A 17,656-nucleotide genomic window follows, 5' to 3' on the forward strand; every position below is an offset into this window, starting at 1 on the left:
TCTCATGGAGACTACACTACCCACAATCCTAAAGTGTTACAGAGACGTCTCTGATTGGTGGAGCTAGGTGTTACCATGGAAATTTTTACCGCACCTGCTAACGCGAACCTGCAAACGGCTAGTGAGCTTTTTTTTTACTTTATTCATGTACTTACAACTTACAACAGGTTTTTCTAGTCAGTTAGCTGCTACCACTGAACTCTACGTTCGTTTACGTTATGTTTACCACAGAGCAACCACTATTTCCCTTTCTGACATCCTGCTTTTTTTAGAGAATCATTGCAACACAATGATAATGACAAAGTTAGTTAGCTTGTTAAATTCAAGAAGAAGCGTGCTACTATCATTAGGTTAGAGGTTGTTGGAAAGGTATCATTTGCAATGGGATGCGTAGTTCCTTCACTCTTAAATAATATGTACTGGGCATCCCAACAAGAAAGTGATGTCAAATACTGTAATTTCAGGAAATAGTCATCACTCTTTGTCTTCAACTTTATCTGCTTGGTAGAGATTTAAATGAGCATATGGAACCTGATTTTAGAATTCTTAAAAACCTCAGATTTACATTATATTATGTGCACTTCCATGGCATCTTATTTGGCTCTGCTCCTCTGACAGGCAGGGGCCTATTGGCTGTCAGGCAGTCTATTGTCAAAGATCTCATTATGAATCCTCTTTTGAGCCCTGACAAGTCCTCCATTATAGATTTCAGCCTCCTGCTGCTAGGAAGAATGTGGCCCTGTCACCTGAGGCCAATTTCCCAGCCAGTCGACTTTTTAGTCCATGTCACAGTGCAGCATTGACCAGTTAATGGCTTTTCTACTCCTGTATAGAATGTGGGAAGGCCTGTTAACAATATGACAACTTGATGGCCTGAACTTTTATATGTGGCTGCTTCCTGATTCTGAGCCTGAGGATTATATTGAGTTTAAAAATAAACAAAGTTGTATGGACGTGTTATTGGGGAATAAATTTATTAATTGTGCTAAAGCATAGCAAAAAGTCTACTTAGGGTGTGATATGGATGAAGCTGTATGTGGATGAAGTTATTTCATCTTTTCACAAGCTAAAAAAAGTCCAGCATGTGACTGCCTGAGTCTCTTACCGCACATTTCTCCCCCATGCTGGATGGCAGGTCGGGTAAGCATGATATATAGCCTTGCTGTCTCATAGAAAGCCCTGCTAGGACCACAAGAGTGTTTTTGCACAAGAATCCTGTAAAAGAGAAAAGTGAAACAGTATATTTTATTTGGTCTGAATAGTGTTCTGCATACAACATTTGTCATATCTGGCTAGTAATTATTAGTGGTTGAAAATTAATGATGAAATAACATTTCATAATAATGAGTTAAGTGTTGATAATTGTTTCAATTATTTCACAAATTATTGGTCCATATATATACTCAGTAGTTCTTCTCACCTTTATGGAGTTTCATAGCGTCTTTCAGCTCATTGTTTTGGTTTAACAGCCCACAGCTTGTTTAGTCTTTTGCTTCAGTCCAACTGCTCTCACAGTACCGTATTCAGCAGCAGCAGCTGCACATTACCTGCTGAGCACCAAACCACAGGAAGACAAAGTTAGTGACTAGCTGGTGAACACAGTTGAGCATTTAGCAGCTAAAGAGACATATATTTTTCTCAAGAGTTGGTGTACCCCAAAGCACAGCTAAAAGAGAGTGAATATTGGATTTGTCAGGTAGCCAGAAACTCGACTCCAAATGAATGATAATGTTATTCCATGTTTAAAGTTAAAGGCGCCCTGTGGTATAGTCTGAAGCCATTGGCAGGACTGTGTATTGTGTCACCCACGTGCATGTGCCTCCCGCACAAGTCAAACAAAACAGGGGCCCACTAAATAAACTGCGCTACTAGAGGTCAAAAACTCCACGTTACCTTTAAGAAATATTTGGGATCAATGTTGAAAGAAACCAACATTGATTGTTGGTAGGAAACAGGAAACACACAGTAGTCCCCTGTGTCAGAATCACATGTGGCTCTAAAATCAATGTCCGCTACGTTTGCCTTTGCTCCTAAAGGAGACAAGTGTCAAAATGTACATGACCACTAGAGGTCCTTGTTGGATAAACGTAAGCATAGGTTGTATTCAATAAGTCCTCCAACCCATACAACCACATAGTTTGTTCCTACCCTCTAATACAACCCACATGAGCATTTCCTAAATTAGTGCCCCTGCCGGTGGCAGTTGAGGACGGGCTATAAGGTGAGGATGGGCTATAAGCATACGTTACGTAAATCACATGAAGTCATGTGACATTAAACATGTAGTTAATGTTGTGAAACGGTCGCAGTTTGGTTAGGTTTAGGCAACAAAACTACTTGGTTAGGCTTAGGAAAAGATCATGGTTTGGATAAAAATTTGTCACATAACTAACGTAAGTTAAGTATGTTACGTAAGTCACGCAACTAATGTAAGTTAAGTTACGTAAGTCAAGTACATAACGTTATGTAACTTAAAATTTAAAATAAGTCAACATTGACTCTTGGTTTCACACGGGACACAAACCCCGGTCTCCGGGGTGAAAGTCCTGTTTGTTCGTGCCATCCATCCACCTCCAGAAGCGGACTTTCTCGCTCTTTATACTGACCTGACTTCCCGCTTTGCTCCCTTCATAATTACTACAACCACTAGTGGTCGCATTCTACAATAAACGTAAACATGGGTCGTAATAACCTGCTTGCACAGACAACCTATATGGACATTTTTCTGGTGAGGACAGTCTGTTTGTATTAGGCATTTTAAAGAGCAACTTGCAAGTTGGAGACCCCAGTGAATCAATGTGTAGGAAAATTATGTAGAAACTAGAAATTTAAAAAAATATATACATATACAGTATATACACTACATTAACTTCTGGAGTCGTTTATATAAGAGAGTTTTACTTCTGCATCAAAAAAGACGAATTGGACGTGACGTAACAAAAGGGATAGCGGCCAAGTTAGCTCCAGTTTATCAATAAGAAGTATGGATCCCAACACTGGTTTTGACACTGAATAGGTTGAAAATGGATATTCATATGCATATGATGGACCACAGCCCATAATGAGCCTGTTAGGTGTCCAAGACACCAGGAACAGACCAGGATTAGAAGAAATAATGGCCATAGGACATAAATTGAATTGTGGTGTGAGAACCAGTGAAGAACCGGACAGGTGTCCTGCATCCCAGCTAACGATAGCTAATGATAGTATAGCTAATGATAGTATAGCATTAGTAGTACTAGTATTTGTCTAATACTGGCAGGAGTTTTGAAACTTACACAAACTAATGCTCAAGTATCAGCTTGTATCAGTCATATCATTGCCTAATATAATCCCACACAACATTTGACGGTGTTGTACCAAACCCCAATTTGGAAGCTAGCAAACGTTAAAAACAAGACTTGTGGTGCACAGTCCACGTTTTGGTTGAGTTGAATATCTTACGGATCCGTGACCATTACTCCTGTCAGCGGCAGAACCAGAAGCTGCTGCTGATGGTAGACCTGATGCAGCAGGTGTGTGTACTGAAGGAGCTGCACCAGCTGTCAGCCTCACACGGTCCTGGCTTTGACATGCCATCCTGAACGTCGCCATATTGCCAGGAATATAATCCTCCGGTGTAAAATATGCGTCACACACGACTGCGTTTTTCGTTATAGATGCAGCAGTATAGTCCCGTCTCTTCACCTGCACAACACGCACCCGGGCACAAAAGTTAGCGCCGGCCCTTTTCCTCTTAGTAAATCTGTGGACTGGACTTCCTGGCAGGCTGGAGTTGCGTGAGTGTGCGCAACCTGCACAAACACAATAATTGAAACGACCCCCTTTTGTCACGTAATATGATGCGTTGTTGAAAAAAGAGCACTTGCATTGCTCTAAACGGCTACTTTTCCCCCTGAATTTTTGCCCTTATGTCTTTTGAAACATAAAATTCTGAGAACTTTTCAAATGATTATTTTCAGGAAAGGTTATGTATGAATTTAGCAAAAAATTCAAACTGCAAGATGCCCTTTAAAGGTGGGGTATGTGATTCTAATTCAATACATGTCTTTCTGTCAAATTCAGCGAATATCTCCTCACAGTCCGCTAGCCGTCCGTTTTGTGTTGAAAGTAACTATGCTACCCTGAAGCTAGTAGGTTGCTAGGTTGTGGCATTGCTAATCCCCAACACTCTACAGCAGACATGGAGCAATATTATCAGTCATTTGGAGTCGTATCTTTGGGAATCCAACAAATGTAGCTCCAATCTCAGAACCCATTACCTATCGTCTGATGACGATTTAGTCTCTGGGGGCAATGGCCATTGTTCCAGGGCTTCCGGTGTAGCCAGCAGATGTCCGGATAATGGATATCCAGGCCAAGACTCCCTCTTCCATGCGACTGTGCAGTCATTCTTTACAGTCCAATTAGCAATCTCAGAACCCATCAGCTATCGTCTGACGACGATTTGAATGCAAATACATTTTAAAAAAGCTAATCTTTAGGGTTTCCGAGATTGATAAAAAGCTAAATTGTTGTCAGACGATAGCTGATGGCTTCCAATACTGCACTCTTTTGCTCTCCACATGGACTGTTTACCTGAATGCAACCAAAGCCCACTCACATGTGATTGGTCAATACCACTTGGACTACAAACGGAAACCAGAATGTTTCCAATACTAAAATCTTGTCCCTTGCCTAGAGATTTTTCATTCAGATGCAGATATCTGTTTATAGAGATTAATGTAGGTCCAATATTCACTCTCCTTTTCTTGAGAAAGGCTTTTTAGCTGCCAAATGTTCCCCTATATCAGCTATCGCTGTCGCTAACTTTGTCTGTGTGGTGTTTGGTGTTGGGCAGGAAGCGTACAGGTGCTTTATCAGACCTGGCAGCTGCTGCTGGAAATAAGATTGTTGAGTGTGGCGTTGCAGGCCCGAAAACCAAAACAATGAGCTGAAAAGCGTTACAATGCTCCATAGAGCTGAGGGAAACTGCATAGTTGGGTGGTAATTCTTTGTGAGTTTGTTACTATGAGCTACCCCATTTACATTACACATAATAATTAGATCCATTGTCAATATTAAATATATTGATTAGTGCAGCTTTAATATCTGCACCACAACCAAATGCACATTATGGTTAAAATTCAACAATTACTGGGAGCGCCCCGGTAGCTCACTTAGTAGAGCACGCACCACGTATTAGGGCTGAGTCCTTACCACAGCGGCCCAGGTTCGAGTACGGCCCTGGCCCTTTGCTGCATGTCTTCCCCTCACTCTCTCTCTCCCCTGCCCTTCCCGTCTCTCTCAACTGTAACTATCAAAATAAAGCAGTAAGCACCAAACAACAAAATTCAATCATGACATTGTCACTTTTATGTTCAGCATGAACAGATGCAAAGCTATAACTGATATTCAGCAGTGAGGAAAACAATACTTCTTACATGGTAAAACAAGTAGGCCTACTGAGCAGACGTCGAACTGTAGCAGCTATGTCAAATACTGCATGGAATTGTCAATGATGCAGAGCCACTGCTTTCAAGATATGCCACCCCATCGGATCCACCTCACGGACCATGCTACTTCCTGTCAACTTCAATATAAGATAAGAGCCTATCTCCTCACAGCAGATATACAGGTAATTTAGCCAACAAGGAAGGAAGTAAAAGAGATTTCTTGTCCACTGGATCATTGAGGTGGAAAAATGTGGATTTGGTGTTTGTTTCTCTAGTGTCACAGGTTTTTAATGTGGGTATATTGTATATCTCAACAGCGTTACATTCAAAGCATCCGTGAGCAGGGCTTACGCAGTGTAGCCCCATTATGACCTTAAGATCTGCATTCACTCAGCGGTGACTCATTGCTTTTAGCATTAGAATACTGAGCGAGTAATGCAAACGGTGAAGCCAGTAAAAACAAATAGGGTTCAATCTGACCCATTCAATGGCTCTCTGGGTTTCACATCAACACTGCATCTTTTGGTTACACAGATTGGTTATATAGATTCCAATTTATATTGCATTTTCAACAATGTATTGCAGCCTTGTGTTGGTGCAAAGGTATGAACTCATTAGTGTGGCATTAGTGTAGCTTTTTAGATTTACCTGTGACTTTCTGTGTTTGGCACCGACAAAAAAATACAAAGCAATAAAGAAACATCACAGAGAAGAAAGACTGTGATGAAATGAACTTGGGCAAAAATCAAACACTGAACATGAATGAGTGTGTTGACAAGTGTTGACTATGCTGGCTTCTGGCACCTTCAAGGAAAATTACATTGTAATACAACTTCTATCATTTGTGTAGTTTTGGCCATTATTTCTATGGATTATGATGATATTGTACTCACCAAAGTAACTGTGGATATCTGGGAACATTGCTAAAAAGAAGTCTGATGGCAGAAAAACACCAGCAGTCACATGATCAGACAAGTTGAAAAGTAGCAAACAGTTTTTTTTAGTTATTTTTTGCCTATATATTAAATATTAAAATAATAATGATTGCAATTATTTGCAAGAAATAGAACACTTCACAATAAAATCAAAAACTAATGAATGTAGTCTTTATTTTCTGACTGCAGGGATTGTTGTTTTTAATGGGGAAATGGTTTTAGCATATTGTGTCAGACGGCTCTTCCACCTCGGAGATCAGCAGGGTGGAGAGGCTGGTCACCCTCAGGGTTGGTAATTTGTTTGGCAAGGTATCACTCCTATGATTGTGGCAATATATGAAGGGCATGTGCCATGATGTGATATGACTTTCTGGGGGCATGAGCCTACAGTCTCGAAACCAGGCCTTGAGCAAGCTGATGGTCGTCTCTACACTAGCTGGCTCTGTAGGTTATAATGTTGCTGTCTCAGGGTCATCAGAGGTTTTGGCAGGGGTACCATCAAACTCATTAATATGGGGGTATTGTAATTTCGTTCCAAAATAAGACAATGTTCATACAATAACCATTTACAAACCTATTTCTCAGTATAGACAATAAATTAATGTTTCATGGACAGAGCCTTGCCACTTTACTTCAACATAATTGATCATTTGGGCTGCATCACATGATGTTTGCAGTGAAGAGAAGATAAGTAGCTGCAGACCATTAGCTTTTTTAAAGCCTTTGAAGGACAATAGTCTGTTCTAGTTTACCTGCTCAGTTATGGTGGAGAAGGACTTCCTATTCACACAGGCTTGTTCATTTACTGATGAAGGTCTGATAGGAATGTGGGTTCTGTCATGCAGCAAAGAAGAACAGTTGTTTTGCCAGTGTGCCCAGCACCACTGATTTTATAAAGACTTCCGCTTGCAAAAATCCCTGGATATCTGTCAACTCAGGATAAATAAACTCAGCTTCCCGTATATTGTAAATGTGTTTTAGAAATAAGTTGCACTAAAATGTGTGGAAAACCATGTTACTAAATGAATGATCAGGTGATGGTTGGCTTGAATATTTTGTGAGAATTACATGAGCATATAGATGAAATGTCTGAGAACAATACACTTCATTAGAAAAGCTGTGTCATCCACTTTGATCACCAAGACTGCCACAGTACATTACTGAATGAATTACCTAATATTGCCATTCTCTCTATGCTGTAACTTTACTACAGTACTGCTACTGTCTACTCTTTATATATGACACATTGCATGTCTTTCCATCCTGGAAACAGGAACCACTCCTCTGTTGCTCATCCTGAGGGTTCTCCCTATTTAAAAAAAAATCCTGCTATAGGATCTGTTGTTGGGTTTTTCCTTATCCCTGTCAAGGGTCTAGGATAGAAGGTGCTGTATGTTCAACTCTATTGGCAGAAAAGAATGGCACTATTGGATGATTCAGCAAAATCCTGTTCAATGCCAATTTTTCTTACTTTCTACAGTAACTGCACATGGCAACTATGGTATGGTTAAGGTTAAAACAGTTCTGGCAAATAAAATGTTTGGCACCTAAAACACTTTAAGGTTAGGAAAAGATTGTGGTTATGGTTTATAAAAAGATAAATGTTTATTGCAGGTCTGTGTTATGAGGCGAATTCTGGTCTCTTACATGAAAGTGAGTTGCGCTACACGCCCATCCACCACCCCAACCCTAACATTATATCCTGGAAGTAAGTTGCGTCGTGCAGAGTTAGATACTGATTTTTGAAATAAAAATTACCAATACATATATTTTCCGGAAAACTCCTCCAACTCTAACTACCTGTATTGTTGCCACAAGATGGCAAATATTACCCAGGCATTGATGCTCTGTCTGTAAGGTTCTCGCCATGTTTGAGCAGAGCCATTATGGATCAATTTACATAATGGAGACTTGTGTTTAATAACGCAAAGGCCATTACTTTAACAGATGCATGAAGCCAGAAAAGTTCCAGATCCCATGTCTGAAAGAGGTTTACATCTCAAATAACACTGACTTCATATTAAGTGATCTTTACCACTTTGTTTTTACTCTCCACCCTACATGTGCTTGTTCATGTCTACTGCTTATCCATTTGTCAATAGTCTACAATGAGGACTTGTGTCTATTAAACGCCACTCACTAGTGTTGTCTGTTGATGATGGTTGATGATTGGCGCTAATGCACCAATGCTTTCTTGGCGCTTGAATGTTGTTGAACTTGGGTTTTGTGCAAATGTGGAGAAAAAACATCTTTTTATCACATTTGTACTGTCTTTTCATCCAAGTTTCTCTGATATTGCATTTGTTTGGAATTGGAAATTACAGTAAGAGTACCGTAGTGAACTCTGAATTACAGCATTGTGTTTATCACATTATTTTCTTAGTATTTCTATTTTAGTATCACAATTTACAAAATTTTACTGTGAACTTGTACAAATTCCATGAAAATGATTGCTCTTTCATTTGTGCTGAATGATTTTATTGCACCTGTCCAGGATGTTCCCCACCTCTCGCCCAATGTTAGCTGGAATTGGCTCCAGCCCCCCCCCCACCACTCTCTGAAAATTTAAGTGGGAATAATTGATGGATGGATGGATTTTATTGCACACAAACACTTGTGAGATTTCACCATGCTGTATCCCATCATGTTGAGATTGTTTTTTGTCCTGGTGAGTGTTCTGTTAATTGTTTTAGTTGGCACATGCTGATTGTCAATCATTTGAGTCATTGTATCCATTGGGTTTTGTTGCATACCATAGTGAAAAAGAATATGATGTTAAAAATGTTAATTTCTTTCAGTCATTGTGATTATGTCCCAAATGGACGCATGTGTGAGTTAACTGGGTGAAGTCTGATTGTCTTGTGCAAAACACCATATAGAAACCCACAGGTGCCACTGAAGACATATCATCTAACTGCAATGCTTGAATCTGGTCTGGAACCTTTTGTGTCTTGTCACCTCCCCTCTTTCCACCATGCTGTCACTTTTAACTGTGAATTGTCAAATAAAGCTCTCTAAAAATAACCTTTCAAAAGGCTTGTTTCCCTGAATGCTTGGGGTGTTCCTGGGGAATGAAACTCCTCGGGGAGGACATTTTTGAAAATTTAATTAACCAGAAAAACCTTTTTAAAAACTTAACTACATAAAATGCTATGTAAATAGTTTTGCAAGATAATTATAAAAAATGTAATGACTTGGTTTATACAAAAGCATTGATATAGTTAATGGAATTGCATTCTTTTTGGTAAGTTGTTCTCTTCTATCAATTCTCTAACCAAACCTTAACCGTAGAATTGATAGAATACACTCATGGCAATAGTTTTGTAATGGCCATTTGTGTTGTTTTAGGCATTTTAAGGCACTGACAAACAGTAGGTATAAGGGCATTGCTTCAGAGTTATCTATGAGTAGCTTCAGATCAGGGACCCATTTTAAGAACATTAACCCACGTCTTACATCAGGAGGTCCACTGTGGGAAATGGTAATAGCTCCTGTACCAGGATGTACACATAAAGTGGCTGTAGTGGCACAGACCACTGCCTCTTTGACAAAAAACTGCCTTTCTGAACCAAACAATAATATACTGGTATTGGTTATTGTTGATGCAGCCCTGCTATTATTATTATTTTATTGACATTGTTGACTTCAGAGTCGACATTAATTTCTTTCATTGATTGAGTTGCAAACTAACTTACCATTAACACTCGTCATTTAAAGTGCTTCAGATCCCGATAAATTCCTAATGACAGGGTGACATGCAAATAAGGGTTAGTTGTGCTCGAGTCCAGACAGAGGTGATAATGCACCTGAAACTGTTTGGTAACTGCCAAAAATGACAGAAGATTAATAACTTGTGCACTTTGTGTAACTTCAGCTGCCATTATTACAGGGGACAAACCATGGATGTATTAAGAAAATCAGATCCTGGACAGACCCTGTAGAGGCTATTGACTAAGCGTAAATGGGGTCTTTGTCTTAGTACATAAATGAACACATTGGAAACTATTCTTTGTCATAGGTGATTTATCCAGCAGTAATGGTTGCTTTGCATGTTTGCCTCAAACTAAACCATTTTGTTCTAATGTTTCTCATTAATCTGTGTATTAGCATAGAAACACATGGAGGCTATATTTGTGTTTGGTTATGTGGTCAGTGTGTTGTAAAGTGCAGCATTTGGAAATATGTGTGAAACAACATCAGGAGTGACAACAATACCATTGAGCCTGAGGATGTGTGTGGGGTGATGCCCTTTCTTCAAACTGAGCCACTGCCCATCAAAATGTGTGTAAATCCATGATACACTACATGAACACATTTTGCTTTTCATTTAACTAATAGTTTGACATGCTATTTTAAAAGGAGTGCAGACCTCATACACACACAACTGTCTTTCCCAGCAAGGCAAAACAGTTTCTTTACAATGCAATTTGGCATCTCTCACAATTTTATACATTATATGTGGTCATAAAGCCTCACTGACCAGCGAAAGCTCTTAGCTAGCTAAGCTAAGATCTCTGCTGGGATTTAATAGTCTACATATAGAGGAAATATGGAGCTATAAATGTTTGTCAGATTTTTTTATAAACCCCGAATGTCTAAGATCATCACTGTTAGCATTAAAATCCACCAAAGGTTAACTGGGAAAAAAAGGGCAGAGGTACATACTTTACAAGTTTTGGATTTGGAAGTTATTAAGCTGGAATTTCTATATTATTGAGTAGGTTTTGGGCAGACAAACTTTTTTTTTCATCTATTAGATTTTTGTCCTAAGACAGTGCAGGTTCTTGTTGAATCACATAATGCATAAAGGTAAAATAGTAGTATACAACTTTCAGTAAATCAAAAGTGACTGTTTTCCTGGGCCTCTGTTGCACTACAGTTAATGTAACTCTATAGTAGGAGAACATTCTGTGATATGCAAATGTTGTTGTTGTACACCTTTTTAACTTGGGTAGCTGCATATTGGTTTAGTAAACGAAGACCTCTGCAAACAATGTCTAATGACGCAGCACTGTTTGTCTGGCCTTGCCAATGTCTCTTTTAATGTCTCCTCTTCCTCTTTGCTTTTCCTGTAACTGCATTCCCATATTATGCTCTTCAATAGGAAAAAGATTGATTAGGATGTGGTGAGGGCACAAGTCAATTCCATTTGCTCTTCAACAACAATAGTCCCTACAATATTCTATGGTTGACTGTGGGTCTTTGTGTATGGATGAGTTGTACTCTAAATTGTCTCCATGGAACATTCACTGCCTTGTGCGTAATGGACCATGATGATGGTCACTTATCATCCTCAGCAGACACTTTTGATATGTTTAAAATATGGATCCAGTGATCTAGAGAGTTTTTTGTCTCCTCTGAGTCGGAGGAGGGACAGAAAATCATATATGCAAATTATAATTGCATGGTTTTTTGGGGTTTTGTTTTTTTTTGTCAAAACCTACCTCAATTTAAAAAAAAAAAATCTGATAATTCATGTGTTGAGACATTTCAATCTGGACCAAAGTCAACCTAACAACCTAATAAAGTTAATTATTTATTAACTTTGTTTGCTAATTTCACTGATTGTGTGTTTTTTAATACACAATTAATGATTTTTGAACATTTTTTTTTTTTTTTTTACTTTATTTACATTGAAGGCATTTTACCTTACATTTACCATAAAAAAAATAATTGGTTACCTTTCTGATGTTTGATGATGACTGAGATGTCATTGCTGATGATGGTTTACATGTGATGAATTCATGCATTGTAATAATTCTCCAATGCAACTACACAGTCAGTACAATTACTGTTCTTTTCATTGACTAGTCAGACCTACGTATTGAAATAAAACAGTAAAATTCGTGTGTGTCTACATCCAACTGTGGGATTCGGAAATCAGGCTTGTACGTGTGCCCAGTTTGACAATGAGTGAGATTTATAAAAACACAACCGTGCGTACACATGGGTTTATAAATATGAGTGCATATGCATACTTCTGTCTTTGTGCATACAGTTTCAGTAATTTTAGTTGTAAACCTACAATATAACATTGTCAGACTAACGATGGACAGTTGAAAAAAAAAAGGATGAGAATCGATGCAGCAGAACTAGACATAGCCTCTTTTTTTATTACACGCATTCTTTTCCTTGTCAAAACCTGGTGCCTACATTACCCACAATGCAATGCTGTCAGAGTTGGAAATAATAGAGTCAGAGCAGTGTGTCATGCTAGTAGCGGCTAATGTTGTCGTAACGGGGTGCTATATAGAGGTATGTGGACCCAAAAGCAGATGACGAGGAAGCAGTCTCAAGGTGAAGTAGCTGGAACTTCCGTGTTTATTGTGGGGTGGTATGCAGGCAAGTACAGGTAGACAAAAGGCAGATAAGTTACCGGCTAGCAGAGGTGAAAGCAGTGGCGTGAGTCCAAGGTAGAAAAACAGTACACAAGGGAGCAGGCAAAATCCAAAATCCAATATCCAAACAAGGTCCACAGGAGACCAAAGAATCCAATATAAACTCACAGGTAGATACGCTCAGCAGGAACAACACCATGTGTACAACAATAATCCAACACTGAACAAAGAAAAGACCAAGACTAAATACCCAAGGGGAGGTGAGATAACAAAACACAGGTGCCAACAATCAAGGGAGGACCAACAATCAAAACTGGAGGGAAAACACAGACAGGAAGTAAAAACACAAGACACACAAGGGAAGAAGAATACTACCAAAATAAAACAGGAAGTGATAACACCAAAACTACCACAAATGTATCCTTTAGACAGACTTTAATGGAGTTTCCCTTAAAAATTTCTGTCCATGTAAATATAGCCTGTGACTCGGTTGGATGCTGAAATCACTGTCTTCATTAGAACAGATGAAAATATATATACAAAGGTATATAAAGGTCAACACTCGATGTCTATATAAATATCACCAAGGGTTATACCAAGGGTTGATAACAATGTCTGAACAGAGCAAATTGTAGATTAGATGTAATCACAAACAGGTAAAACAACTTCTAACAAAATACTATACTGCAAAATACTTGTTTTCTCAGATATGTGATATGCCATACGAATCAGCAAAGGTATGACATAAAAATGACTGAAAACGTCTGTATTCCAAATGTCTGCCTAAAGTCTCTTCTTCTTCTATACTTGTGAGCGTATAAAACTTACAGACCTGCAGTATTTCAACAATGATAAATTTTATCTCTCTCAACAAAGCTAGCAAAGGGTTCCAATATTCCTTGTAATGTATCGCTGCATCAGTCATCTTCTCTCTTTACAGACTCGTGCAAACTCTTCCTGAAGAGACCTGCTCCATAAACATCCCGGATCAAGCACTCGACGGGCAGACCGTGTTTTGAGCTGACAGAGCACAAGATTCCGGCAAGATGAAAGGAGGAGGACTCTGTGTTTACATTGATGATGCTTGGTGCTCAAACGCAGGCAAAGTGGATGGACACTGTCTCACAAAATATCAAAATACATGCACACCACAACCTCAAACACGTACCTGCCTGCCTAACTTGCACTCCACCTAACCTAGTTAACCTAGTTAGGTGTAGAAGTAGGTGTGGTGTTGAGTGAAGCTACAATGGTCAGGTGCGCTGCACTATCGAGCAACATCTGACACTACACCTTACACTTAGAAAAATGTGGGTGATACTTACAGTATCTGCTGTACACAGCTGTTTTATCCTGTATGAAAAGCCTCTCCTTCAGTTCATGAAATCTCTGCAGCATCTGAAGGCAGCAGGACTGATATGTTGATAAATCCGCAGCCTCTGAGAAGTGCCACGCCAGACTGCAGTGCCGTTACGCATGGACGTTCACTGTGTTTACCTTCATTAAATCGCCTGAAAATGCTTACATATTACACAACATATATTTGCAATAATGACACACAGGGTGCAGTCACGTGTAGGAGTAGGTGTGGTGTTGAATGAAGCTACAATGGATTGGTGCGCTGCACTATCAGCAACGTCTGACACTACACCTAGCATGTAGAAAATAGACAATTTCTAGTTACATGTAGTGGCACGTCTTGCGCTGTTGCGTCCAGTGTGGCGTATCAGTGCCAGGTTGAGTGAAGCTGATGCCAGCAGGTGCAAAGCACTATGTCGCTACATCTGACACTTCCACCTAATCCCTTTATGCATTCTTCTAGGAAGGATGTATTTATCTAGAGAGAGAAAAAGATATTGACCATTCATTCTGCGCCCTGTGTGTGCTTCACACCTGCCGGCACCTGCCTAGGTTAACTAGGATAGGTGGAGTGCAAGTTAAGCAGGCAGGTACGCATTTGAGGTAGTGGTGCGCATGAATATTGATATGTTCCACCCCTCCTACTTGCAATCCATGTTTCATCAAGCTAGCTATTAGCCTTGGAGCCAGATCTTACAGGATCAAATTATAATTGTCTTTTAGAATGAGGAGGCACAGCAGAAAGAATTGCACAGGCTTATCTCTCTTTGCACTTATGTGTATCAGATTTTGATCTATCGATATTTTTCAGTTGTTGGTGAGAGAAAATCTGACACATAACTGCCTCAGATGCCACTGAAGTTTACAGTGGTGTGCAAAAGTGTTTGCCCCCTTCCTGATTTCTTATTTTTTTGCATGTTTGTCACACTTAAATGTTTCAGATCATCAAACAAATTTAAATATTAGTCAAAGATAACACAAGAAAACACAAAATGCATTATGCATGCTCATACCTAAACGACAGAATAGGTTGTTTTCCAATGACTCCCCAAACGACATATACGTACGTAACTTAACTTACATGCGTAAGTTAAAATAAGTCAAAGGTGTATAGTACTGTATATATGTTTTAGATATTACAGTAATCTACTATAAACAAACTGAGTTCAGAAAGGTGTGATTTGATCAGACAGCCATAAGTCACACCAGACATTTAATTAACTTTTGCAACTTTTTCTGTCCTCGATGTGTCAGAAAAAAATCTTGAAGTGATTGAAAGTGCTTACGAATCTTTTCTTTTTTTTCTTACAGTTTGTGCTTCCACTATCCATTTGACACTCTTCAGTCCAACATACAAAGAGAACAAAAATCAATACACTTGAGGAGTGGTTGGAGGGCCTTTATCTTTTGCGGCGGATGATTTAACTGTGTGAATTATTCATCAGCAGAAAGCTATGGCCTGTGCTGATGAGCACAGAGGATAGGAATAACAGCTTTTCCTTATCACTCTTAATCTTAGAAGCTGCAGTAATGCAATTCCTAACATTTAGCACTTAATGGTGTGTCAGAGAGAGAACATGATCTAAGACCATTAGGGTTGTTTTGTGCTGAGGTTCAAAACAGGCTTTTCGCCTCTTATCTCTGCCACTGAGCTGACTAAGGAAGCAGAAAATCATGAAAAGTGTAAGGAAAGTTAAGTTTGGAATACCGTCAGTCAAATGGAGCAAGTTCCTCTGCCTTTTCTCCTTTACGCTGACTGTAATCTTTACATACAACATTGCACTTCTTGTAAATACTGTTGACCTTTTCAATTTCTCTATATTGGTTGTGAAACGTGTAAAAATTCACTTAACAAAGCAAGTGTGAAAACCTGATGTATAGTTTAAGTGGCATGTTTTCTTGGTGAAGAAAGTCTTTGTGTTTAACTCTTTATACGCACATGTTTAGGATATGTTTCCCTCGTAACCAGCCCCTCAGGTTATAGTTCCATAGTGTCAAAGAATGTTAGCTGACGTACGAGCTAGCTGATGCACTTTAATATTTTAGTTAAAGTAGTCACAATGTTTCTTATAGATAGAACTGGGCCTTATGGTATATTTACAGTGCATTTATGGACAGTCAACTGAAGCATTGGAACCTTACACAGACACAGAGAGAGAGAGAGAGAGAGAGAGAGAGAGAGAGAGAGAGCAATAACCAGGTGAGAAAGTGGACAGGTAGGCAAGACCACAGAGTTATAATGCCAGGTCCACCACTGTTTTGCTCACATTCATTGTAGTGGACTCCACAATGATTTCACATTACTAAGCAGTGTACTGACATACTGTTATTAAATGTGGATTCTCCCCAACCTCCTCTTACATTTATTTACATCATAAATACTCTGTTTGTTTTATTTATTATCAGATTATATGTCATTTTCTAGGTGCATACAATATGTTTGTGTGTGATTGTCAGTGCAAAGAGGGAGAGAGGAGGATGGAGAGAAAGAGGACAGAGAGAGAGTGAGAGCAGGAAGAACCAGGTGAGAAACTGGACAGATAGTGAAGTCACGATTGTTATATGTCACATTCTCATTATGGGCTGAGACCTGTGTTTCCCCCAGCCAATCGGTTCCCTGTCTGTTCTCTCCACCTGCACCTCATCCACTCGTTAGTTCAGTTTGTTTTTGAGTCCTGTATTTCACTTCAGTCTTTGTTGGATCCTTGTCTCAGTCTTGGCTTGATCTTTTCAATTCAGTTTTTGCTCTGCCTTCACTCAGACCTAAATAAAATATTTTCTTCAAGTACCTGTTTCCTGCAGTCTCCTGCATTTGGGTCCGCCTTCTCCTCTCTCCCTGACAGTAACTGTACACATTAAAGGTGGTCACAGCCCTCGGAATTCTTCTGAGATTTAAAAATTTAAAATGCATGAACAAAAGAGACTAAGAATTCACTGATGAAAACTAAAATTATCAAAGGAATTTGACTAAGTATAATGTACATTTTCATCACAAGACTAAAACTACAACTAAATCAAAATCAGGTGCCAAAATCAACACATACAGATCAACATGTGGGTGATGACAGAGATTGATGTCAAATGTATCCAACAATTTCCACATTTTCAGCTGCTCCACAATGGAGGATGGTGCTGACAAGTGAGCGACTGGCGTAGAGACATTTCATTGTCAAACCAAAGAAACAAATGACAAAGAACTATTGTTGCAGTACTCAACACAGTGCTGTATAACCCATTCACAAGATGCTGCTGTTTGATCTCTTCGCTAAGTAGCTTAGATTAATTGATTGTTTGTGCTCAAGTGTATTTTTTTAGAGAAGGATGATGTTGGTGGTGTGCCAGAGAAGTTTTAAGGTTGCCATTCCTACAGAAGTTGACAGAAGTGAAAGGTAAAGAGGAATGAACGAGTCCAAAAATTGTGCATTGAGTACTGAAAGGCCTGTGGCTGCTTCACATTGTAACCAACATGAAATTATCTATGATTGTGCTGAATGCATCCGAGATCATGCAACATAACAACCCTGTCTCCTAAAACTTGTATCTACTACTAAATGTTTTTGCTAAACGTGCTTAGTAGAAAACTAATAAT

General features: G+C 39.2%; 1 long non-coding RNA gene across 1 annotated transcript in view; it reads right to left on the reverse strand.

Moving 5' to 3' along the window:
- The window catches only part of LOC122869571, a 44,863-nt gene that overhangs the window by 11,924 nt on the left and 15,283 nt on the right, over positions 1-17,656 (reverse strand). The window contains exons 2-3 of the long non-coding RNA XR_006376350.1: positions 1,421-1,550; positions 1,106-1,215 (exon numbers count right to left, since the gene is read on the reverse strand). This is a non-coding gene — a long non-coding RNA (uncharacterized LOC122869571). The remainder of the gene's footprint in view (positions 1-1,105; positions 1,216-1,420; positions 1,551-17,656) is intronic.

Source organism: Siniperca chuatsi, linkage group LG2 (assembly GCF_020085105.1).
Source record: "Siniperca chuatsi isolate FFG_IHB_CAS linkage group LG2, ASM2008510v1, whole genome shotgun sequence".
Taxonomy (NCBI): domain Eukaryota; kingdom Metazoa; phylum Chordata; class Actinopteri; order Centrarchiformes; family Sinipercidae; genus Siniperca; species Siniperca chuatsi.